The sequence below is a fragment of the Ranitomeya imitator genome, chromosome 3 (genome assembly GCF_032444005.1).
Source record: "Ranitomeya imitator isolate aRanImi1 chromosome 3, aRanImi1.pri, whole genome shotgun sequence".
Taxonomy (NCBI): Eukaryota; Metazoa; Chordata; class Amphibia; order Anura; family Dendrobatidae; genus Ranitomeya; species Ranitomeya imitator.
In genome coordinates, this window is record NC_091284.1 from 512,260,857 (window position 1) to 512,285,733 (window position 24,877).

Below are 24,877 nucleotides of genomic sequence, written 5' to 3' on the forward strand. Positions count from 1 at the left end.
TCCCAGAGCTGCTGTTTTGATGTGAACTGCCTCCCACCCTCATAGATCTTTTGCTTGATGATACTCCAAAGGTTTTCTATAGGGTTGAGGTCAGGGGAAGATGGTGGCCACGCCATGAGTTTATCTCCTTTTATGCCCTTAGCAGCCAATGACTCAGAGGTATTCTTTGCAGCATGAGATGGTGCATTGTCATGCATGAAGATGATTTTGCTCCTGAAGGCACATTTCCAATTTTAATACCATGGAATAAAGTTGTCAGTCAGAAACTATATATAGTTTGCAGAGGTCATTTTCACACATTCAGGAAACTTAAAGGGCCCTACCAGCTTTTTCCCCATGATTCTGGCCCAAAACATGACTCCTCCACCTCCTTGCTGACGTCACAGCCTTGTTGGGACATGTTGGCCATCCACCAACCATCCACTACTCCAGTCATCCAGACCATCCAGGGTTGTTCGACACTCATCAGTAAACAAGACTGTTTGGAAATTAGTCTTCATGTATGTCTGGGCCCACTGCAACCGTTTCTGCTTGTGAATACTGTTTAGGGGTGGCCGCATAGTAGGTTTATGCACCACAGCAAGCCTTTGAAGGATCCGACACCTTGAGGTTCAAGGGACTCCAGAGGCACCAGCAGCTTCAAATAACTGATTGCTGCTTTGTAATGGTATTTTGGCAGCTCCTCTCTTAATCCAATGAATTTGTCTGGCAGAAACCTTCCTCATTATGCCTTTATCTGCATGAACTCTGTCTGTGCTCTGGTTCAGTCACAAATCTCTTCACAGTATGATGATCACTCTTAAGTTTTCGTGAAATATCTAATGCTTTCATACCTTGTCCAAGGCATTGCACTATTTAATGCTTTTCAGCAGCAGAGAGATCCTTTTTATTTCCCATGTTACTTGAAACCTGTGGCCTGCTTAATAATGTGGAACATCATTTTTAAGTAGTTTTCCTTTGATTAAAATCACCTGGAAAACTAATTATCACGTGTTTCAGATTGATTTCAGTGATGCATTGAGCCCTGAGACACAATACCATCCATGAGTTTATTTGAAAAACAAAACAATTAAATCTTTATGACACTTAAATCCAATTTGCATAATAATTTGGAAAACAGTGTAATATTCATTATGTAAACTAGGGGGCAGGACTGAGGGTCTCAGTGACCTGTCAAAAGCCATACTAGTGGAGTGGATACCTAAGAAGAGCCCTGCATAAAGACCCCCCAGAGGCCATCCTGAAGCACGAGCATATCATGAACTCAAAACTGAAAATAAAAAATAATCAACAACCACAACCACCTGTAGGTTACTGTGCACAATTCTACTTACAGGTTCGCTTTAAACAAATGATGCACTTCACACAGGAATAGACATTCACAGGAGCTGACTGGAAAGCTATTGCTATCATTCACTATAATCTAGCGTAGGAAATTAGTGTATATACAAGAGAGACAGGTGAAGAAGCAATAAAAAGTAGTATACTACGTGGTGTGCCGCTATTCGCGACACGCCACTAGCTGAAGGCCCCTGAGGCAGTGAGGGCCTAAGGCAGCTGTCTGCATCCTTATTTTGGTCCCCCTGAGGAATAGGTCCATGCAGCATAGAAATGCGTTGGGTATGAACTGTGATCTATTTCTGTTTATCTGAATCACGCATAATACATATGACCCCTTAATAACACTCTAAAATGAACATACAAGTTGTGTAAACTAATACAGATAGCAGCCAGCACAGAGGAGACACTCAAAACAATATTGACCACATAAATACATTTAAGGTACCGTCACACTCAGTGACGCTGCAGCGATATATACAACGAGCCGATCGCTGGAGCGTCGCTGTTTAGGTCGCTGTAGAGACGTCAAACACAGCAGCTCCAGAACGATGCAGGAGCCATCCAGTGACGTAACGGCGACTCACTTATTGTTCTCGCTGGTTGTTAGCTCCATGTAAAACATTGCTGGCATCATTGCTTTTGATGTCAAACATGACGATACACGCCGACCTGATGACCAAATAAAGTTCTGGACTTCTAGCTCCGACCAGCGATGGCACAGCAGGATCCTGATCGCTGCTGCGTGTCAAACACAACGAGATCGCTATCCAGGACGCTGCAACGTCACGGATCATTGTCGTTCTCGTTGTAAAGTTGCTGAGTGTGACGGTACCTTTAGGCCCCAGGACTACAAGATAAATATTCAACTTAGACTAATTCTCTTAGACAAATACAGAAGCATCATTTATACAGACCCTGGATCAGATTCCCCAAACTCTATTCATATAGACCCAAGACTAAATACCCTCTATTGTACAGACCCCTTGCACCAAACTTTGGCACAAATATTTGGCACAAACTAACATAATAAAATAGATAGTTTAAAAATTAGGCACATTTAGAGATAGGCAAACCCGAACAGTAAAGTTCTGTATCCATACTGAACACCTACTGTTCGGGCACAGATACTGAACATGGACTTCAAAAGGAAGTCTGTGTTACTGTTCAGGTTCAGCCCCCGAACACCAGGTGTTTGTAGCACTGTCATATGCATGACAGCAAACACCGCTTCTGATCAGCGGTAAAATCATCAACGCCGGTCAGACAGCCACAGTTCCCAGGTTGTCAAAAGGCAGCGCGAGCATGCAGCTGTGATCAGAGGTGTAAAGTTTTCCTCCAGTCACTGGTGTCAGCTAATGGGACTACTAATCCCATCAGCTGATGCCTGCTGCTGTTAATAACAGTGAGAGTAGAAGCAGCTGAAGGGAGTATTCATCAATGAGCGCCCGCACTGTAAATAAATAATTAAAAAAAAAATGTTGTGGGTTCCCCTGCATTTTTGACAAAACTCCCTAGAAAAAACTCCCGGCTGGGGGCTGCAATCCTCAGTTGTCAGCTTCAGCAAGGCTGGTTATCAAGAATAAAAGGGTTTTAATTATTTAAATAAATAATTTAAAAAATGACGTGGGGTGCCCCTTCAATTTTGACAAGCAGCCTTGCTAAAGCAGACAGCTGTAATCTCAGGCTTGTAAGGGGCCATGGATATTGCCCCCCAGCCTAAAAATAGCAGCCTGGAGCCACCCAGAAAAGACATATCTATTAGATGCACAAATTCTGACACTTTACCATGCTCTTCCCACTTGCCCTGTAGCGGTGGCAAGTGGGGCTCATATTTGTAGGGTTGATGTCACCTTTGTATTGTCAGGTGACATCAAGCCCACAGATTATTAATGGAGAGGCATCTATAAGACATCTATCCATTAGTAATCCTATAGTTATATGGTAAATAAACACACAGCATAATAGTCTTTTATTTGAAATGAAACAAAATACTTTTTTATTTAAAACAAAGAGTTATACTCACCCAACACCTAATTCCACCAAAGCCCTCTTCTGCTGTAATAAAACAAAAATAAAAACAACAATATCCCTCACCTATCCGACGCACACGCTATCATTTGACAGTGTGGGAACTGCAGCTGTCTGACCAGAACAGTGATGATTTTACTGCCTATCAAAAGCAGTGTTTGCTGCGCTGTCATGCACATGACAGAGTTGCAAACACTGGATGTCCAGGTTCTGCTCTGATTCCCAAAACTGAACTTTTTGTAACTGTTTGGCCGAACCTGCTGGACCCGATTGTCCGTGTGTCCACCTATCTCTAGGCACATTTATCAAGTAACATGAACCACTATAATAAATATGGCGCATTTTAACCACTGCACAACAACCGCCATATATGTTCGGCGAATGTCAGAAGCGGGTGTATGTAGCGGGCTCACGCATCAAGCCCACCCCATGCCAGACAGGTGATGGCAGTGTATTACAACCAGGATCTGCCCCTAACAATCGTGGGTGTAGCAGTGCTTTGCCCGCACCCGCAATTGTTAACTTATTAAATGCCGCTGTCAATCGATGACAGTGGCATTTAACACGCGCTGACGCATGCATGTAATTAACTCCGCCTATCAGTGTGCTCATGATGTGCTTGCGGGTTGCCGATGGGTTGTCATGACAGCTGAGGTTCAGCTGATGACCCCCGTGTCTGTCATTATGGAGCTCCCTTGAATCCCTACCTGTAGCCAGGAAAGAAATTAGATAGGAAAAAAATGTCGCTGTCCATTTGTGCACGTTTCTTCAGAAGTGGTTTTAGTTCCATAAGGATGAAAGTTCCATAAGGATGATAAGGATTACAACAGAGACCCTAATCACAGGACAATAAAACAATCCTTATCTAAGAATTGGCCCAATATTTATGGATGTAACTGTTTATCACCCATGGTAATTCTGCTTCATGTCACCTGTCTTATCCATGGTTTTTTTTTCCCCTTTTTTTTTTTTTTCCTATACTATGTTGTGCATAAATATGTGATTCTTCAGAATTTGTTTTAGTCTTTGCCTGATGAAGAGACCTGTGTAGTCTCGAAAGCTTGCAATTTGTTACCATCTTTTCAGTTAGCCATTAAAAGGTATCAACCACTGAGGACTCTCAATTCTAAATATTTTTCTACCTGTAGCCAGGCATCAAAGGAGACTGAAATTTTAGCTATCTGCATCGATGCTGTATCATCGCTATCTATAGTACAAGCAATCAGACGATAGCATCTTCAAGTCCCCTAACAGGGAAAATTAAAATCCCTTTCCCCCCTGACTGGGGACTGACATGAATCATGGCTCCAACACGAGAGATGTCAATTGAAACAAAGGGGAGGATTATCAAACTCTTAAAATAGGGTAAATCATCATGCAATGTTGCAAAAGATGTTGGTTGTTCACCGTCAGCTGTGTTTAAAATCTGGACCAAATGCAAACAACATGCGAAGATTGTTAAAGGCAAACATACTGGTAGACCAAGGAAGACATCAAAGTATCAAGACCGGAAACTTAAAGCAATATGTCTCCAAAACAGGAAATGCACAACAAGACAAATGAGGAACGAATGGGAGGAAACTGGAGTCAACATCTGTGACCGAACTGTAAGAAACCGCCTAAAGGAAATGGGATTTACATACAGAAAAGCTAAACGAAAGCCATCATTAACACCTAACAGAAAAAACAAGGTTACAATGGGCTAAGGAAACGCAATCGTGGACTGTGGATGACTGGATGAAAGTCATATCCAGTGATGAATTGCAAATCTGCATTGGGTAAGGTGATGATGCTGGAACTTTTGTTTGGTGCCGTTCCAATGAGATTTATAAAGATGACTGCCGGAAGAGAACATGCAAATTTCCACAGTCATTGATGATATAGGGCTGCATGTCAGGTAAAGGCACTGGGGAGACGGCTGTCATTACATCTTCAATAAATGCACAAGTTTATGTTGATATTTTGGACACTTTTCTTATCCCATCAATTGAAAGGATGTTTGGGGATGAAGAAATCATTTTTCAAGATGATAATGCATCCTGCCATAGAGCAAAAACTGTGAAAACATTTCTTGAAAAAATACACATAAGGTCAATGTCATGTCATGGCCTGCAAATAGTCCGGATCTCAATCCAATTGAAAATCTTTGGTGGAAGTTGAAGAAAATGGTCCATGACAAGGCTACAACCTGCAAAGCTGATCTGGCAACAGCAATCAGAGAAAGTTGGAGCCAGATTGATGAAGAGTACTGTTTGACACTCATTAAGTCCATGCCTCAGAGACTGCAAGCTGTGATAAAAGCCAGAGGTGGTGCAACAAAATACTAGTGATGTTTTGGAGTGTTTTTTGTTAGTTTGTTTTTCATGATTCCATAATTTTTTCCTCAGAATTGAGTGGTTCCATAATTTTTTTCCTCTGCTTGTTCTAAAAAAGTAACCATTACTGACTACAACATTTTTTCTTCTTGATTTCTTTTAGTGTTTATTAAAGCCAGAAAGTTGCCATGTCTGTGATCTGCTTTTTTTCTACAAAATTAAACACCTGAATGAACATCCCCCAAGGCCGGTGACACCATAATTTTTGCCAGGGGTTGTATAACAAATTATTGAGATGAACTTTGTTACTGACCAAATACTTATTTTCCACCATAATTTGCAAATTAAATCTTGCCAAATCAGACAAGGTGATTTTCTGGATTTATTTTCTTATTTTGACTCTCATAGTTGTGGTCTACCTGTCATGTGAATTAGAGGTCTCTCTCTTCTTTTTAAGTGGGAGAATGTGCACAATTGGTCTCTGACTAAATACTTTTTTTCCCCACTGTATGTACATAGTGCGATACCTATCAATCAATTTCAGAGCTGACGAGAGTGGCAAGTCTCAACTTATATACCCGAGGCGGCTTTTCAAATTATGTTTTCTCTGAAATGCTGCAGCTTTTCACAGAAATATATTTCTGGCTGTGATTGCATAGTTCTGGCACTACAAATCTAATAGCAAGTTCCCTCTAAGACCGTCTAAGTATACACTGTAGTAATGATAAATATGCCCCAATGGTTATTTGGCTTCTCTTTTGGGTATCCTTAAGATCTCCTCTTTTTCCAAGATAGCCAAATAGTTAAAACTTGGGTAAAACTCATGGGGTAGCTGAAATGTTTTGAGCATGAAAAAATTAAATAGTACACTATGAAGATATATTTAACTGGTATAATTAAATATGATATCATCATATTGTTTGCCTGGAAATATTATTTTATGAAGTGCTAAGAAATTATATCAAGTTATTGTTGGAACAATTTCTTAGTATTATGTGCATTTGCTGGATAATTCCCCACTTCACAAAAAAAATTGTCACTACAAAACTAGCAAGTTTACTTTAACACTGTAATATAAATTAGCCAAAGTTGACATTTATAGTATGTAGATTAATTTGATCTTTCTCTGTATCTCACCTTGAAACGGCACAGGCACGGAGATAGTAGTCACTGAAATGAAACATGTGAAAAGATCAATGTTGAAATGTTTTCTTTTGGCATTTTTGTAACATGAGCAAGTGTACTACACTGTAATGATATGTAAACACTGTGCTAAGTAATACAATTTTCCTTTAATCCTTTTATTGTGTCTTACAAATGCCATAAAGTTTACTTCTTTTACATCAACCGCACAGAATTGCAGATGTTGCGCTTGCCCACTTATCAAAAGACTGCCACATCCATAATTTATTATATTCAATTAATTTTACATCCGTATTAGTGATGAGCAAATATACTCGTTGCTTGGGTTTTCCCAAGCACGCTCGGGTGATCTCCGCGTATTTATGACTGCTCGGAGATTTAGTGTTTGTTGATTCAGCTGCTTGATTTACAGCTATTAGCTATTAGCCAGCCTAAGTACATGTGGGGGTTGCCTGGTTGCTAGTGTATCCCCACATGTAATCAAGCTGTCTAGTAGTCGCAAATCATCTAGCTGCGGCAAGGAAAACTAAATCTCTGAACACTAACAAATTCTCGGAGACCACCCGAGCGTGCTCGGGAAAACCAAAGCAACGTGCATATTCACTCTACACTAATCAGTATCTGTAATCCAAATCAGTACTGAAACAATCACAGGAAAATATAATAGAAACATGTTCTCCACTTCTGCATTTTTCACCCACTCCTGGCTTTGGCTTGCGAATACTGATGTAAAATACTGACCAAATACTGCCGTGTGAACATGGCTTAACTGAATTAGAGCTGATCCTCAACAATATGTAAATTCCGTGCAGCTACTATCATGCTTACTATCCGCCATCTTTTTCTGTTATCAGAACGGCTTTGGTTATCTTTTACAGGTTGTAATTGCAGGGCGATTCGAAAGTCACTACTCATTGTAAGTTTATGAGAGCCAGAACTAGGCTCGCATAGACTTAAGGTACCGTCTGTTAGGGGTCGAGTTCCCGCTTCTGCACTGGGGGAATCTCGAGCCACTTCCGCTGCGGTCTCCCATTCTTGTCCAGCCGCAGTGGAGCCTGCTCAGCAAGGACGTCGGTCCCAGCGTCTTGCTCATTCTCACTCTGTTCAGAGAGTTAGTGCTGCTTCTCCAGTCTCTGCCATTAAAGTCAGTACTGGTCAGCAGCGAGCGGACTTCTCTGGGACTAAGTCCTTGTCTGCATGTACTGAGCATGCCCAGCGTAAGGTCTCCCATTGGAGATCGAGGGTCATGTGCTCAGGCTCTGCAGCACATTCCATTGGTCCTCTTGGCAGGTCCTAGAAGGGCAAAAGTGCTGTGGCCACTTCCTGTGCTGCTCCTATATAAACTGCGCATGACCGCACGGCCATGCGCTAGTATTGTCTAACAATTGTTGATGTGTGTATGTTGTGAGTGCAAGTCGTCCTTTGAAACCCCTTCCCTATTGAATGTCTGTTCGCGGAAGGTGTATGGCTGCTACCTAGCGCCCGACTTAGCCTACAGCACTAGACACACATCTCAGCGTCCTGTAGCTGTGCCTGCCAGTACGGCGCCGTGCGCATGCCTTGCGCTTTCCATACCCGAGTCTGGGTGGTTAGTGGCGTCCGTTAGTGCGGCATCGCTCGCACTCTTGTGCACTTATACTTCTTAAAGTTCTCTACACACCCAGTTGCGGTGTTACGCCAGCAAGGGTCTAATCGGGCTCCAATCCCTTCTGGGGTTAAGTCCGCTGACCACTTGCTCGCGCACTAGTGCGGTACTGCGGTCCTGTGGATTAACAGGATCGCTTTCTTCACGCTGGGTGAGGTTTAACCCACGCGTGTATCCTTTAGTGTACCGCCATATTGTCCGTCTTGCTAGCTGCAGGGTCTTTTACCTGCACGGTGGACCTCGGACTGCGAACGCACCTAGTTTCGTACCATCTATACATGGTGCGTTCCGCCAGTCCATAACATAATACTAGCGCCAAGGTCTGGCTAGTATGGCGGACATTCAGCAATCTTTGCGGTATATCCAGCAGTTGGAGGGTAGGTTGAAGGTTCTCGAGAACTCAACCTCAGCTGTGGATGTTACCGCAGTTGCTGTAAAGGCTGCTGGCGTGGCGGCAGCAACCTTGTCCACTGCCACCCCTGTTCCGACATTATCCCGCCTCCCGTTGCCAGAAAAATTTTCTGGAGATTGCAAAACTTGTAGGGGATTCGTGAGTCAGTGCTCTATCCACCTCGAGCTCCTGGCTGCACGTTTTCCTACAGAGCGGGCTAAGGTGGGATTTATTGTCTCGCTGTTGTCGGACAGGGCGTTGGAGTGGGCTACGCCGCTGTGGGAGCGTGATGATCATGTGGTGCAGAGTGCTCCGTTGTTTCTGGGCACGCTGAAAAAGGTCTTTCTAGGACCTCAACTCACCCATGATACAGCGCTCCAACTACTGGCATTAACTCAGGGTGAGTCCTTGGTCAGCCATTTTTCCGTCCGATTCCGTACGTTAGCTTCCGAGCTGGAGTGGTCGGATAAAGCCCTTATCCCCATATTCTGGAGGGGCCTGGCTGACCATGTTAAGGACGCTCTGGCCACTAGGGAGATTCCTGCCACACTGGAGGAGTTAATATCTATTTCTACTCGTATAGACCTCCGTTTTAACGAGCGGAGGTTGGAACGAGCCCAGTGTAGGCAGAGGTTTCGGCTGGCTCCTACCTTCGCCAAACCTTTGAAATCTCCAGTCCAGACATCTGAGTCACATGAGACCTTGGAGGTGACACGAGCGGGATCCAAGTCTCAGTCCGCTCGTGCACATAAGGTTCGTCATGTTCGCCAGCAGTCAGGACGTCTTGCCTCCAAGAGTCCTCAGCGGTCGGGGAAACGTCAGCGTCTAGTGGCAGTTGGAGGAGGTACACTAGACACGGCGACGTTTGCCTCAAAGTTGTCCTTCAAGGGGACAATTACCATAGGCCCATCCACTCTCACGGTCGAGCTATGCTTGGACTCTGGGGCAGAGGGTAACTTTATGTCCTCCGCCTTTGCCCAGCGTCACGCAATACCCTTGGTGATGCTCGCCCAGCCAGTGACCGTTCGAGTGGTAAATGGGTCAACACTACCTTCACAGATTACCCACCAAACCATTCCCTTCACCCTATCTGTGTCTCCATCACATCAGGAGATAATCTCCCTATTAGTCATTCCTGAGGGAATTGATGAGGTCCTGTTGGGGATGCCATGGCTTCGCTACCATTCTCCTCATATTGAGTGGTCCTCTGGGAGAATTTTGGGATGGAGTAAATCCTGTGAGGGTAGATGTCAGAGGGAGTGCGTTCAGGTTGCTTCTACACAGGTACCCGCAGATCTTTCCTCTCTCCCCAAGCACTATTGGTCCCATGCAGACGTGTTCTCCAAAAGAGCTGCGGAGACCCTTCCGCCTCACCGCCCCTATGACTGTCCTATTGACCTCTTGCCTGGTGCTGAGCCTCCCCGGGGTCGAGTCTACCCGTTATCTCTCCCGGAGACGGAGGCAATGTCCCAGTATATTCAGGAGAATCTGGCAAGAGGATTCATTAGGAAGTCAGTGTCACCGGCAGGGGCTGGGTTCTTCTTCGTACAGAAGAAGACTGGAGACTTACGTCCATGCATAGACTACAGGGGTCTTAACGCAATTACCGTTAAGAACAAGTACCCATTACCCCTGATATCTGAGCTCTTTGATAGGCTACGGGGAGCAAAGGTATTTACAAAGTTAGATCTGCGGGGTGCTTACAACCTGATTCGCATCCGTGAGGGGGATGAATGGAAGACGGCTTTTAACACCAGGGATGGGCACTATGAATATCTAGTGATGCCCTTTGGGCTCTGTAATGCCCCAGCCGTTTTCCAAGACTTTGTGAACGACATCTTTCGGGATATGCTCACCACCTCGGTCGTAGTCTATCTGGATGACATTCTCATCTACTCTCCAGATATAGACTCCCATCGGAGAGATGTTCGCAAAGTCTTCGACCTCTTACGGGCAAACTCCCTCTACGCTAAGTTGGAGAAGTGTGTGTTTGAGCAGGAGTCCTTGCCTTTCCTTGGATATATCATTTCTGCCCAGGGTTTGGCTATGGATCCTGCCAAGCTACAGGCTGTAATGGACTGGCAGGAACCCCATTCTCTTAAAGCGGTGCAGCGCTTTATGGGGTTCATTAATTATTATCGCCAGTTCATTCCACACTTCTCAACTTTGGTAGCTCCCTTGGTCGCCCTCACCAAGAAGGGAGCAAATCCCAAGTTGTGGTCAGAGGAGGTCTCCAAGGCCTTTCTCTCGATTAAGTCACACTTCGCTAGCGCTCCCATCCTACATCGCCCCGATGTAGATAAACCATTCATCTTGGAGGTGGATGCCTCATCCGTTGGTGCTGGAGCAGTCCTTTTCCAAAAGGATGCTCAAGGTCGGAAGCATCCTTGCTTCTTCTTCTCCAAGACCTTCACACCAGCGGAGAGGAATTATTCCATCGGGGACAGGGAGTTGCTAGCTATGAAGTTGGCTTTTTCAGAGTGGAGACACCTCTTGGAGGGAGCTCGCTTTCCCTTCCAAGTCTTCACTGACCACAAGAACTTGGTGTATATACAGACGGCCCAGCGGCTGAATTCTCGCCAGGCTAGATGGTCCCTGTTCTTCTCCCGGTTCCATTTTACTCTCCATTTTCTCTCCGGGGAGAAGAACGTTCGTGCCGACGCTCTCTCCCGCTCCGTAGTGTCATCTGAGGAGGAGGAGGAGGAGCCTCGGCTTATTGTCCCTTCTGAGAGCCTGAGAACTGTAGCTCCGGTTTCGCTAGAGTCTGTGCCCCCGGGCAAGACTTTCGTGCCAGCTAACTTGCGACCGGAGGTTCTCTCTTGGGCTCACTCCTCCAGAGTGGGGGGGCATTTTGGGACAAAGAGGACATCAGAGCTTTTGGCGAGAACATACTGGTGGCCGCATATGGCCCGAGATGTCAGGGACTACATTCAGGCGTGCGTTTCTTGCGCCCAGAATCGGTCTCCTCGGCAACGGCCTGCTGGGTTGCTTTACCCTCTACCGGTGGCAGACAGGCCCTGGGAGATGGTCGGAATGGACTTTGTGGTGGGTCTACCCAAGTCGCGTGGCTGCTCCATTATTTGGGTTGTCACTGACCATTTCTCTAAGATGGTGCATTTGGTGCCGCTTCCTCGGTTACCCTCAGCACGGGCCTTGGCGGTGTTGTTCGTTAAACACGTTTTCCGTTTGCATGGTATGCCTGATAAAATTGTCAGCGATCGGGGTCCCCAGTTCGCATCTCGGTTTTGGAGAGAGCTCTGCCGTTTACTCAGCATAGAGTTAAACCTCTCCTCTGCTTACCATCCCGAGACGAATGGGTTGGTGGAGAGAACCAACCAGACTCTGGTGACATATTTGCGACATTTCGTCTCTGCTAGGCAGGATGACTGGGCATCTTTGCTACCTTGGGCGGAATTTGCCCTGAACAACGCCGTAGCCGATTCCACTGGTCAAACTCCTTTTCTCCTTAATTACGGCCAGCATCCGTGTGTCCCTGTGCCCATGCCCGTGTCCTCCACCGATTCTAGGGTGGCAGACTGGGCGGTGGAGGCACGTGACATCTGGGACCGCACACAGGATGCTATCCGGGCCTCCAAGGAGAGAATGAGGGTTTCGGCTGATACACACCGGCGCCCCGCTCCGGTCTTTGCTCCCGGCGACTTAGTGTGGCTCTCCGCCCGTAACATCAGGCTGCGAGTTGAGTCCACTAAGTTTGCTCCTCGCTACATTGGCCCGTTTAAAGTTCTGGAACAGGTCAACCCTGTGGTTTACCGTTTGGCCATTCCTCCACGCCTTGGTATCACCGATACCTTTCACGTTTCCCTCTTAAAGCCCGTTCGTTTGTCTCGGTTTTCTGAGTCATCTGCTGGGACATCGGGTTCATCCACGGATGAATTTGAGGTGAATGCTATTGTGGGAAGCAAGGTGGTACGTGGCAAAAAATTTTTTTTGGTGGATTGGAAGGGTCATGGTCCAGAGGATAGAACCTGGGAGCCTGTGGAGCACATTCGGGCTCCGCAGCTCATTGCTGCCTTTGAACGTAGCGAGGCCCAAGGAGGGGGGGGCCCTAGGAGGGGGGGTAATGTTAGGGGTCGAGTTCCCGCTTCTGCACTGGGGGAATCTCGAGCCACTTCCGCTGCGGTCTCCCATTCTTGTCCAGCCGCAGTGGAGCCTGCTCAGCAAGGACGTCGGTCCCAGCGTCTTGCTCATTCTCACTCTGTTCAGAGAGTTAGTGCTGCTTCTCCAGTCTCTGCCATTAAAGTCAGTACTGGTCAGCAGCGAGCGGACTTCTCTGGGACTAAGTCCTTGTCTGCATGTACTGAGCATGCCCAGCGTAAGGTCTCCCGTTGGAGATCGAGGGTCATGTGCTCAGGCTCTGCAGCACATTCCATTGGTCCTCTTGGCAGGTCCTAGAAGGGCAAAAGTGCTGTGGCCACTTCCTGTGCTGCTCCTATATAAACTGCGCATGACCGCACGGCCATGCGCTAGTATTGTCTAACAATTGTTGATGTGTGTATGTTGTGAGTGCAAGTCGTCCTTTGAAACCCCTTCCCTATTGAATGTCTGTTCGCGGAAGGTGTATGGCTGCTACCTAGCGCCCGACTTAGCCTACAGCACTAGACACACATCTCAGCGTCCTGTAGCTGTGCCTGCCAGTACGGCGCCGTGCGCATGCCTTGCGCTTTCCATACCCGAGTCTGGGTGGTTAGTGGCGTCCGTTAGTGCGGCATCGCTCGCACTCTTGTGCACTTATACTTCTTAAAGTTCTCTACACACCCAGTTGCGGTGTTACGCCAGCAAGGGTCTAATCGGGCTCCAATCCCTTCTGGGGTTAAGTCCGCTGACCACTTGCTCGCGCACTAGTGCGGTACTGCGGTCCTGTGGATTAACAGGATCGCTTTCTTCACGCTGGGTGAGGTTTAACCCACGCGTGTATCCTTTAGTGTACCGCCATATTGTCCGTCTTGCTAGCTGCAGGGTCTTTTACCTGCACGGTGGACCTCGGACTGCGAACGCACCTAGTTTCGTACCATCTATACATGGTGCGTTCCGCCAGTCCATAACACCGTCACACTAGACGATATCGCTAGCGATCCGTGACGTTGCAGCGTCCTGGCTAGCGATATCGTCCAGTGTGACAGGCAGCAGCGATCAGGCCCCTGCTGTGATATCGCTGGTTGGGGCAGAAAGTCCAGAACTTTGTTTCGTCGCTGGATCTCCCGCTGACATCGCTGAATCGGCGTGTGTGACACCGATTCAGCGATGTCTTCGCTGGTAACCTGGGTAAACATCGGGTTACTAAGCGCAGGGCCGCGCTTAGTAACCCGATGTTTACCCTGGTTACCATCATTAAAGTAAAAAAAACAACCACTACATACTTACCTACCGCTGTCTGTCCCCGGCGCTCTGCTTCTCTGCTCTGGCTGTGAGCACAGCGGCCAGAAAGCAGAGCGGTGACATCACCGCTGTGCTTTCCGGCAGCCCGGCGCTCACAGCCAGAGCAGAGAAGCAGAGCGCCGGGGACAGACAGCGGTAGGTAAGTATGTAGTGGTTGTTTTTTTTACTTTAACGATGGTAACCAGGGTAAACATCGGGTTACTAAGCGCGGCCCTGCGCTTAGTAACCCGATGTTTACCCTGGTTACCGGCATCGTTGGCTGCAGCGATCCGGATCGTTTTCGGTATCGCTGCAGCGTCGCTTAGTGTGACGGTACCTTTAAATTGAGAGCTTGTGATGGTTACCTCTTATTTCCGATCAGTCAGAAGTTGGCTGATCAGGACTGGAGTATTGCTGAAATCAACCGAAAACGTCGGCTGATAAGTATATTACTAAGGTCAAGGAATTTATATTAGTGGCACCATTCCAGCGTTGATATAAAAAAAACACTAGAGTGATGCTTCAAATTGACAATCTAAACAGTATTCATCTATGAGATATTGTGAGATGTTTACAGTACACTATATTTCTATATCTCTATAATGATCAGTGCGAAACATACTCTCATTGCTTATACACTGTATGATATCCAAAATAAATTGTTTTATACAAATAAAACATTTCTGATTTGTGATTATATTAACCTTAAATGGACAAACACTTTGTAGCAATTTTGCACACTTGGGTAGACAATTTTTAGTGATTGTGTGGCCTAACTTTTTAGGCCCCATAAGAAAAAAAATTATATTTTTTCCATCATTCATAGGATTCCTTTTATATTTCAATTTACTGAGATGTGTAATATTGTGCAGAAGTTTTAGGCAGGTGTAAGAAAAGATGCTGAGCTTTGAAAAATAAAAGTATTAATAGTTTATTTTTTATCATTTTACCAAAATGGAAAGTGAATGAACAAAGGGGAAATCTAAATCAAATTAAGATTGGTGTAACCACTAGAGTTGTTACAAATTGATTTGCACATCCTATTCCATTGGCCACAAGACTGATCTGTAGCCGATGTAATTGGAGAGGAAAACTGCCTCATACCTGATGACATCCATTTCTATTCTTTTGATTAACTAGCCTGGGGCAACTTCATATATGCATTATAACATCATGCTAGGTAACAGCCACGGATGCTGTTAGATAAGAGGCGATACTTCCTTTCTCATTTCACAAGAGTGGTCTGTAGCAAATTAAAAAATTCACACAAACTCTAGTGACCACCTTTTGCTTTCAAAACATCATACATTCTTTTTAGCTACATTTTCACACAGTTTTTGAAGGAATTTGGCAGAGAGGTGGTTCCAAAAATGTTGTAGAACTAGCCATAGACTATAGATATAGGTTTCCTTCTTTCTAGGTTTTTGTGCATAGTTGAGGCGCTTAGCATTGTTTCCAAGTTGAGGGTCTGGCTTTTGGCTGAAATTCTCTAAACATTAGATGGTTGTAGTTGGGTTTCTTTGGTTACTGTCAATTCACATCTGATAGCATTGGTGGCCATCTTCCAATTTTGAAGTGAAATAAGCATGATGTGTCTTTCATCTGCTGCTCTACATTTCCTGGGCTTCTCACTGTATACAATCCACAGTGTTGCCTATTTTTTGGTGTTTCTTCAAAAGAGGGATAGCAACAAGAATATATACCGTATATACTCGAGTATAAGCCGAGATTTTCAGCCCAAATTTTTGGGCTGAAAGTGCCCCTCTTGGCTTATACTCGAGTCACGGTAGCGGTGGGGTCGGCGGGTGAGGGGGAGAGGGCGCTGAGGTATACTTACCTAGTCCCAGCAATCCTGACGCTCCCCCTGCCGTCCCACGGTCTTCTGTGCTGCAGCTTCTTCCCCTCTTCAGCGGTCACGTGGGACCGCTCATTAGAGAAATGAATAGGCGGCTCCACCTCCCATAGGGGTGGAGCCGCCTATTCATTTCTCTAATCAGCGGTAACGGTGACCGCTGACAGGAAGAGCTGCAGCACAGAAGACCGTGTGACAGGCGGGGAGCGCCAGGATCGCTGGGACTAGGTAAGTATGTCATACTTACCTGTCCCCGTTCCAGCCGCCGGGCGCCGCTCCATCTTCCCGGCGTCTATCTCCGCTCTGACTGTGCAGGTCAGAGGGCGCGATGACGCATATAGTGTGCGCGGCGCCCTCTGCCTGATCAGTCAGAGCGGAGAGAGACGCCGGGACCGGACGCCGGAACGAGACGCCGGGAGCTGCAATCAAGAGAGGTGAGTATGGCTTTTTTTTTATTGCAGCAGCGGCAGAGATTTATGTGGAGCATCTATAGGGAAATATGAACGGTGCAGAGCACTATATGGGACAGTATGAACGGTGCAGAGCACTGTATGGGGCAGTATGAACGGTGCAGAGCACTATATGGGGCAGTATGAACGTTGCAGAGCACTGTATGGGGCAGTATGAATGGTGCAGAGCACTATATGGGGCAGTATGAACGGTGCAGAGCACTATATGGGGCAGTATGAACGGTGCAGAGCACTGTATGGGGCAGTATGAACGGTGCAGAGCACTATATGGGGCAGTATGAACGGTGCAGAGCACTATATGGGTCAGTATGAACGGTGCAGAGCACTGTATGGGTCAGTATGAACGGTGCAGAGCACTGTATGGGGCAGTATGAATGGTGCAGAGCACTATATGGGGCAGTATGAACGGTGCAGAGCACTATATTGGGCAGTATGAACGGTGCAGAGCACTGTATGGGGCAGTATGAACGGTGCAGAGCACTATATGGGGCAGTATGAACGGTGCAGAGCACTATATGGGGCAGTATGAACGGTGCAGAGCACTATATGGGTCAGTATGAACGGTGCAGAGCACTGTATGGGGCAGTATGAACGGTGCAGAGCACTATATGGGGCAGTATGAACGGTGCAGAGCACTATATGGGGCAGTATGAACGGTGCAGAGCACTGTATGGGGCAGTATGAACAGTGCAGAGCACTATATGGGGCAGTATGAACGGTGCAGAGCACTATATGGGGCAGTATGAACGGTGCAGAGCACTATATGGGGCACAGCTATGGGACAAAAATGAACAGTGCAGAGCACTATATGGGGCAATATGAACGGTGCAGAGCATATAGGGCACAGATATGGGGCAATATGAACGGTGCAGAGCATATAGGGCACAGATATGGGGCAATATGAACGGTGCAGAGCATATAGGGCACAGATATGGGGCAATATGAACGGTGCAGAGCACTATATGGGGCACAGATATGGGGCAATATGAATGGTGCAGAGCACTATATGGCACAGCTATGGGGAAATAATGAACAGTGCAGAGCACTATATGGCACAGCTATGGGGAAATAATGATCTATTTTTATTTTTGAAATTCACCGGTAAATGCTGCATTTCCACCCTAGGCTTATACTCGAGTCAATAAGTTTTCCCAGTTTTTTGTGGCAAAATTAGGGGGGTCGGCTTATACTCGGGTCGGCTTATACTCGAGTATATACGGTAATAGCTTTTCCTATGTATGCTGATAAAATAGTGCATTACACACAGTACTTATTAGGCATAATTATGAAAATAAACTATAGGTAACTCCAATTAGATAATTGAAAACAAATTAGAGATGGAATATATTTTTCCTCAAAAGGAGGCGAGTGATTGGCTAAGCGAGATCAAGCTAGAGTGTTCCAGTGTGCTATGATCAATCGGTCAATCGTAATCACTGTCCTCACTGCCCAAAACGTCAAACTTTATAGCTAGACAAAGTAGGGTGCTCAGTTACGATCCCTAGATACACTGCAGTATGCAGATATAGTATCTGCAACAATTCTATGTGGTTGAGATGCAAAAGAAACAAGCCATTAAAAGGATTAGTGTTTTAGCACACAGTTGACAGTAGTCATATGGTGTGTTATTGACTTAAATGGACATATTTACAGTGACCACAGTGATGGGTTTCCAATAATTATTAGTAATATAGAGAAATTGAAGTGTCCTCAACCATTCATGATGGATTGCTGGTGGTCTGGCATCAGTGGCACCTGAGGTGTTGCTGTGTAGACATCCAAGGAAAGCCATCTGGTTTTGTTCCTATGGATTCCTATGTTGTCTGCACTAGTCTTGTAGGCCCTTTTGCTCTCACCCTGATAAGGGCAGTCCACAGCTAAACTCTTTGGCAGTTGGGCTTGTACTCTCCCTTTATGCCTCCTGTGTGTTCTGACACATTTCTTCCAGAGGAGTCATCAGAGGACCAGTACATGTGCTGCAATAGGAGTCTAAACTACAGTGCAAGACATGAGAGCCACTCTTGTCTCTGCTATCTTAGAGCAAAGCTCAAAAATGCATTGGGGTGTTTCTTCAAAAGAGCTTAAACAGCACATCTTGAAACCTCATTCTGCTTTGCAAAAAAATGACTTTTATATTGTTGCAATTCTTAGTCTTGCTATGTTGTATGACCTGTGACATTAAATTTTATTCCACAATCTCACTTTTTAGCAGAGTTTTGCTGTTCTTCAACTAGTTTCAAATGTAATCTGTCACCAGGTTTTTGCCACCTAATTTGAGAGCGGCAAAATATAGAAACAGCAGGAAATTATCACTAGATGACAAATAAACCCTCTGCCAGGTAGTTCTGTATATTTAAGACCTCTGTGCACACACAGTGCACACAGAAAGCTGTCAGTCATTATACAGGAAAGAATTTTTTTTACATTTTATGAGTTCAGTTTTGTATGTTTTATTGTCAGTTCCTAAAAGTTGCGTTATACTCTGACAACATTGTTCACAGCAGCAACTTGGGAGTCAGAGATGCATACAGGCGTCTTTCTAATGCTGTTTTCATTCCATTTGAGCACTGTTTTCAATCCATTTCAGTAAATTTCCTGCCCCCCCAGCCCTCCGTGTCATGGCTTCTGGAAAAATGCATACGTTTTCCATTGGCTTCCATTATACTCGTTACTAGTGATGAGCGAATATACTCGTTACTCGAGATTTCCCGGGGGTTGCCTGGTTGCTTGGGAATTCCCACATGTACTTATGCTGGCTAACAGATGTAAATTATTGAGCTGCGGCAATAAAAACTAAATTTCCGAGCACTAAAAAATACTTGGAGGACACTCGAGCGTGCTCGAGAAATCTCGAGTAACGAGTATATTCGCTCATCACTACTCGTTACTCGAGTTGAGCGGTCCGAGAGTTTGACCAGCTCGCTTCGAGTATGGAGCACTCGAGCATTTCACACTATCAGTATTTGGTCAGTATTTTTTGTAGGCCAAAACCAGGAGAGAAACAATCAAAGGAAAGGTATAAAAGAAACATATGCACCACTTCTGCATTTTTCGCCCACTTCTGGTTTTGGCTTACAAATACTGATGTGAAATACTGACCGAGTACTGATAGTGTCAATGTAGCCTTAGGCACCTGACATGCTGCTAGATTGTAGGGGCTTTATTGAGCTTCAAACCCATGTAGCGACATACATGACTAGGGCTTGGTCATTTTGAGGTTAAAATAAATGCCTAAAATTAAAGTGGCCATGTAGTAGGTATTGTATGTACAGTACTTGCTGCAGTAGGGCCAGTAAGGTATTTCTGCATTAGTTTAATAACAGTGAAAAATACAAAATAATTGACAAACATGTTTAAACACTGCATTGAGATACTTGGTTGTCAATGACATTTTTTTCTGCCTTTAAGCTCCTCTCAGAACAGAGGTCTGGCACAGTTCTTGAGCGCCTTATCTCTAATACAGTCTGACTCCACAGCATGTTTTTTCAATACAGCTCTGATTATTCAATTGTTGTTTTTTCCATTCATCTCTATACTTAGAAGTATGTCTACATTGTAAGTCAGCTAAGTTTTAGAAAATTAAAATAAAATCCTTTTATAATAAAGGCATTTCTCACAGCATAAACATACACAATTAATAAGGGTTTTTCTGAATTACTGGAAAACAAAATCTGCAGCAAATTTTATGAATTGAAAAAAAAAACTTACTCCTCCCCTCTTTAACCCCCAGCACAATGCATCCATGTTATTTTTGTCAAGCTGCCAGAATGTGAATGCTGCAGACAGCTACTGGCCTCATATACTATACTTAAGGTACCTTCACCATGAACAATTTAACAACGATATCGCTAGCGATCCGTGACGTTGCAGCATCCTGGATAGCGATATCGTTGTGTTTGACACGCAGCAGCGATCTGGATCCTGCTGTGACATCGTTGGTCGGAGCAGAAAGGCCAGAACTTTATTTCGTCGCTGGATCTCCCGCAGACATTGCTGAATCGGCGTGTGTGACGCCGATTCAGCGATGTCTTCACTGGTAACCAGGGTAAACATCGGGTTACTAAGCGCAGGGCCGCGCTTAGTAACCCGATGTTTACCCTGGTTACCAGTGTAAATGTAAAAAAAAAAACACTACATACTTACATTCCGGTGTCTGTCCCCCGGCGCTCTGCTTCCCTGCACTGTCAGCGCCGGCCGGCCGTAAAGCACAGCGGTGACGTCACCGGAATGTAAGTATGTAGTGTTTTTTTTTTTTTACATTTACACTGGTAACCAGGGTAAATATCGGGTTACTAAGCGCGACCCTGCACTTAGTAACCCGATGTTTACCCTGGTTACCAGGGGACTTCGCATAGTTGTTCGCTGGAGAGCTGTCTGTGTGACAGCTCTCCAGCGACCACACAGCAACGCTGCAGCGATCGGCATCGTTGTCTAGATCGCTGCAGCATCACTAAATGTGACGGTACCTTTACTGACAACATGGCACTACACTGACAGCAGTACAGTACAGTTGTTGAGGCTACTAATTGGCTGTAATGGTCATGTGCTGTCACCTTACCAACAAAGACAAGCAGAAAAGTCTGAAGAATCTGATCTAGTTTGGCAGAGGATTAACTCCTTCGTGACCAAGCCAATTTTACCCTTGATGGACCAGGCCAAATTTTTTAAATCTGATCAGTGTCCCTTTAGGTGGTAATAACTCTGGACTGCTTCAACATTACAACATATCACAGTAATTCTGAGATTGTCTTTTTCTGACACATTGTATTTTATGCATGTAGTAAATTTAGGCTGAGATTTTTTATGTTTATTTGTGGAAATATCAGAATTTTGGCAAAAATGTAGCAAAATTCTCAATTTTCAAACTGTCAAAATGTTAACTTTCATAAGAGGTAACATAAAAACATGAATGGTACAGTTTGTTGCCCTTTTTCTTCTGAGTGTGGCGATATCCCATATATAGTCAAAAAGTTTTGTTTGGACACACAGCTGGGCTCAGAATGGAAGAAGCGACATTTGGTACTTGGAATGTAAATTTGGCTGGAATAGATTGCAGACACCATGTCTCATTTGCCAGGCCACTGAGGTACCAAAACAGAAGAAACCCCCACAAGTGATGATATTTTGGAAATTAGAATTATCAAGGAATTCATCTAGGTCTTTGTTGAGCTGGATGAACCTCTTGGTGTTTCATTTAACTTTTTAAAATGTGGATATGAAAACGAAAATTTTGGTATTTCTGCTAAAATGCTGTTTTAGCCCCAAATTTGTAATTTTCACAATGGATAATAGGAAAAAACAGAACACATAATTTGTTATGCAATTTCTTCCAAACACACAGATGCCCCATATGTGGTCAAAACTGCTGTTTAAGCACATGACAGGGCTCAGAAAGGAAAGAGCGTTATTTGATTTTTGTAGAGTAAATTTGTCTGGAAGTGATTGTGAATGCCATGTCACATTGCAGAGCCACTGACATGCCAAAACAGCAAAAACACACCACATGTGACCGCATTTTGGAAACTAGACCCCTCTATGGGTGTCCTGAGCATTTTTAACCTACAGGTGATTCACAAGACAAAAATTTTGATGTGGAAACAAAAAAAAAAATTTTTTTACACTAAATAGTGTTTTAGCCTCAAATTTATAATTTCTACAAGGAGTAATAGGAGAAAATGGATCCCATAATTTATGCAATTTTTACTGAACATGGCAGTATATGTGATTGTACACTACTGTTTGAGCACATGGCAGGGATCGGATGGGAAGGAGTGCTACTTAGCTTTTAAAAGATTCCATTTGAACAAATTGTGGGCTCTATTAGCCAGGCCTATAAGGTGCCAAAACAGCAGAATCCCCCCACAAGTGACCCTATTTTGGAAACTAGACCTCTGAAGGGTGTACTGAGTATTTTAACCTACAGGTGATTAATGAAACTTTATAACATTTAGATGTGAAAACAAAAAGTTATATTTTTTCACTTTTATATTGTTTCAGCACCAAATTTAGAATTTCTTCCATAGGTAAAAGGAGAAAATGGTCCCCATAATTTGTTATGCAGTCTCTAATGAATATGGTAGTACCCCATTGTGTGGTTGTACACTGTTTGAGCACATTATTATTATTATTATTATTATTTATATAGCACCATTAATTCCATGATGCTATACATGAGAAAGGGGTTACATACAGAATAAGGCTACTTTCACATTAGCGTCGGTACGGGGCCGTCGCCATGCATCGGCCCAACGTACCGATGCATACTGCGAAAAAAATGAACAACGGGGACTGCGGATGCAGTTTTACAATGCATCCGCTGCCCCATTGTAAGGTCTGGGGAGGAGGGAACGGAGTTCCGGCCGCACATGCGCGGTCGGAAATGGCAGACACGACGCACAAAAAAAGTTACATGCAACGTTTTTTGTGCTGACGGTCCGCCAAAACATGACGCATCCGTCGCACAACAGATGCGACGTGTGGCCATATGTCACAATGCGTCGGCTAATGCAAGTCTATGGAAAAATAACGCATCCTGCGGGCAACTTTGCAGGATGCGTTTTTTCTCCAAAACGACGCATTGCGATGTACATCACACAACGCTAGTGTGAAAGTAGCCTTATAGATATCATTTACAGTAAACAAATTTACAATAAAAGACTTGTACAGAAGGGAGAGGACCCTGTCCTTACGGTCTGACATTCTATGTGATAATGGGGAAGAGACAGAAGGTCGGGGGATGGCAGGGATCAGATGCGAAGGAGCGCTACTTGGCTTTTAGAATGCCTTTGAATAGATTGTGGGCTCAATTAACTGAGCCCCTGAGGTGCCAGATCAGCAGAACCCCCCCCCCCCCTCAAAAGTGGCTTTATATTGTAACCCTCACTGCTGAAAGAATTCTTCTAGGAGTGTAATGAATTTTCTGAACGCACAAGTGCCTTACAGAATTTTATAACATTGCAATGTGGAAACGAAACATTTTAATGGTGAAGATGTAATTTTTTTATTTGTTGCAGATTTGTCACTTACACAAGGGTTAATAGATGAAACTGGACCCCACAATTTATTGAGCAATTTCTCACGAACACAGAGATGCCCCATATGTTGTCGGAAACTACTGCTTGGCTACATGTCAGGGTTGAGATGGAAGTAGCGTTATTTGGCTTTTGGAGCCCTAGAATAGTTTGCAGATGACATTTGCGGGGCCCCAAAGGTGCCAAAACACAGAAAAAAAACAAAAGTGTCCCCCATTGCAGAAATTGCACCTCTCAATTAATTCATCTAAGGCTGCAGTGACTATTTTGTATCATCCATACCAGGCTTTGCTTTCTAGAGAAAATATGCCAGTTTGATGCCCATACATTGTGTCCCCACACAGTGTAGTGCCCCTATATATTGCAGCTCCCCCATACATTGTGCCCAGCTTCTTCTTCTGGAAACACCTGGTAAATTGTTAATTGGGCACTTTCCAATACAATAATGCCAAACATGTGGCCGTTTACTGTGGTTTTAGGCACAGTGAGGCTCAGAAGGAGGGGCATTTGAATTTGACCTTATTTTATATGAGGGGGTGGGAGCCGAATCGCTTTTCCAGAGTCTTTGTTCTACCAGTAATGTGGGAACCCCCTATATTTCCAAAGACTGATGATAGACCTAAGTGGGGGCTAGTTTTGTGTAGGGTATGTTAGAGTTTTTGATGGTAACATTTTGATGTACATAATATTTTTGCCATCAATTCCAGAATAAGGCTGGGATCACATTCTTGTGTTCTATGCTTAGCACATAAGTCAAAGATTCCGTGTAATTCCGAAAAAAATGCTATTCAGGTGAAACCCCAGATGGAAGCACTCACTATAATGAGACAGATGGAAACACTTTGGACTCTAGCATCTGTTCCAGTGGTATTTATCTTTTTAGGCATTCACAGAACATTGGTTGTCTACTTTTGTCTGCTAAGAGATGCCTAAAATGATGGTCTGCCACCGGAACAGAGTCCAAAGTGACTGTAACTGAATGGTTCCATCTGAGGATTTTGTCTGAATCGCATTTTTTGGGATCTGCATGGAAACCCCTACAGAAGTGCTCAACGGACAGCACAGTACAAATGTGACTCAAACCATTATCTGATTTTTGGAAGGTAGAAAGAACACATTTAAACAGCAGTACAATAATAGTTATTACATTTCTTTTTTCGCAGTTCACCATGCAGTATAAGTGATAAGACAGCTTTATTCTTTGGGTTAATGCAAATTCAGCAATGCCAGATTTATATAGTTCTTTTTATGCTTTGTGTGATGCAGTTACCCATGATGCAGCCAG

At 44.6% G+C, this 24,877-nt stretch overlaps 1 protein-coding gene and 1 long non-coding RNA gene across 13 annotated transcripts in view; one reads left to right on the forward strand and one right to left on the reverse strand.

Annotated features, from left to right (window-relative positions):
- LOC138670410 (uncharacterized) overlaps positions 1 to 6,844 on the reverse strand; it is a 92,853-nt gene extending 86,009 nt beyond the window's left edge. Inside the window, exon 1 of the long non-coding RNA XR_011319328.1 lies at positions 6,822 to 6,844. This is a non-coding gene — a long non-coding RNA (uncharacterized lncRNA). The remainder of the gene's footprint in view (positions 1 to 6,821) is intronic.
- The window catches only part of ABI3BP (ABI family member 3 binding protein), a 746,713-nt gene that overhangs the window by 241,061 nt on the left and 480,775 nt on the right, over positions 1 to 24,877 (forward strand). The gene's annotated exons all lie outside the window — the stretch shown is intronic.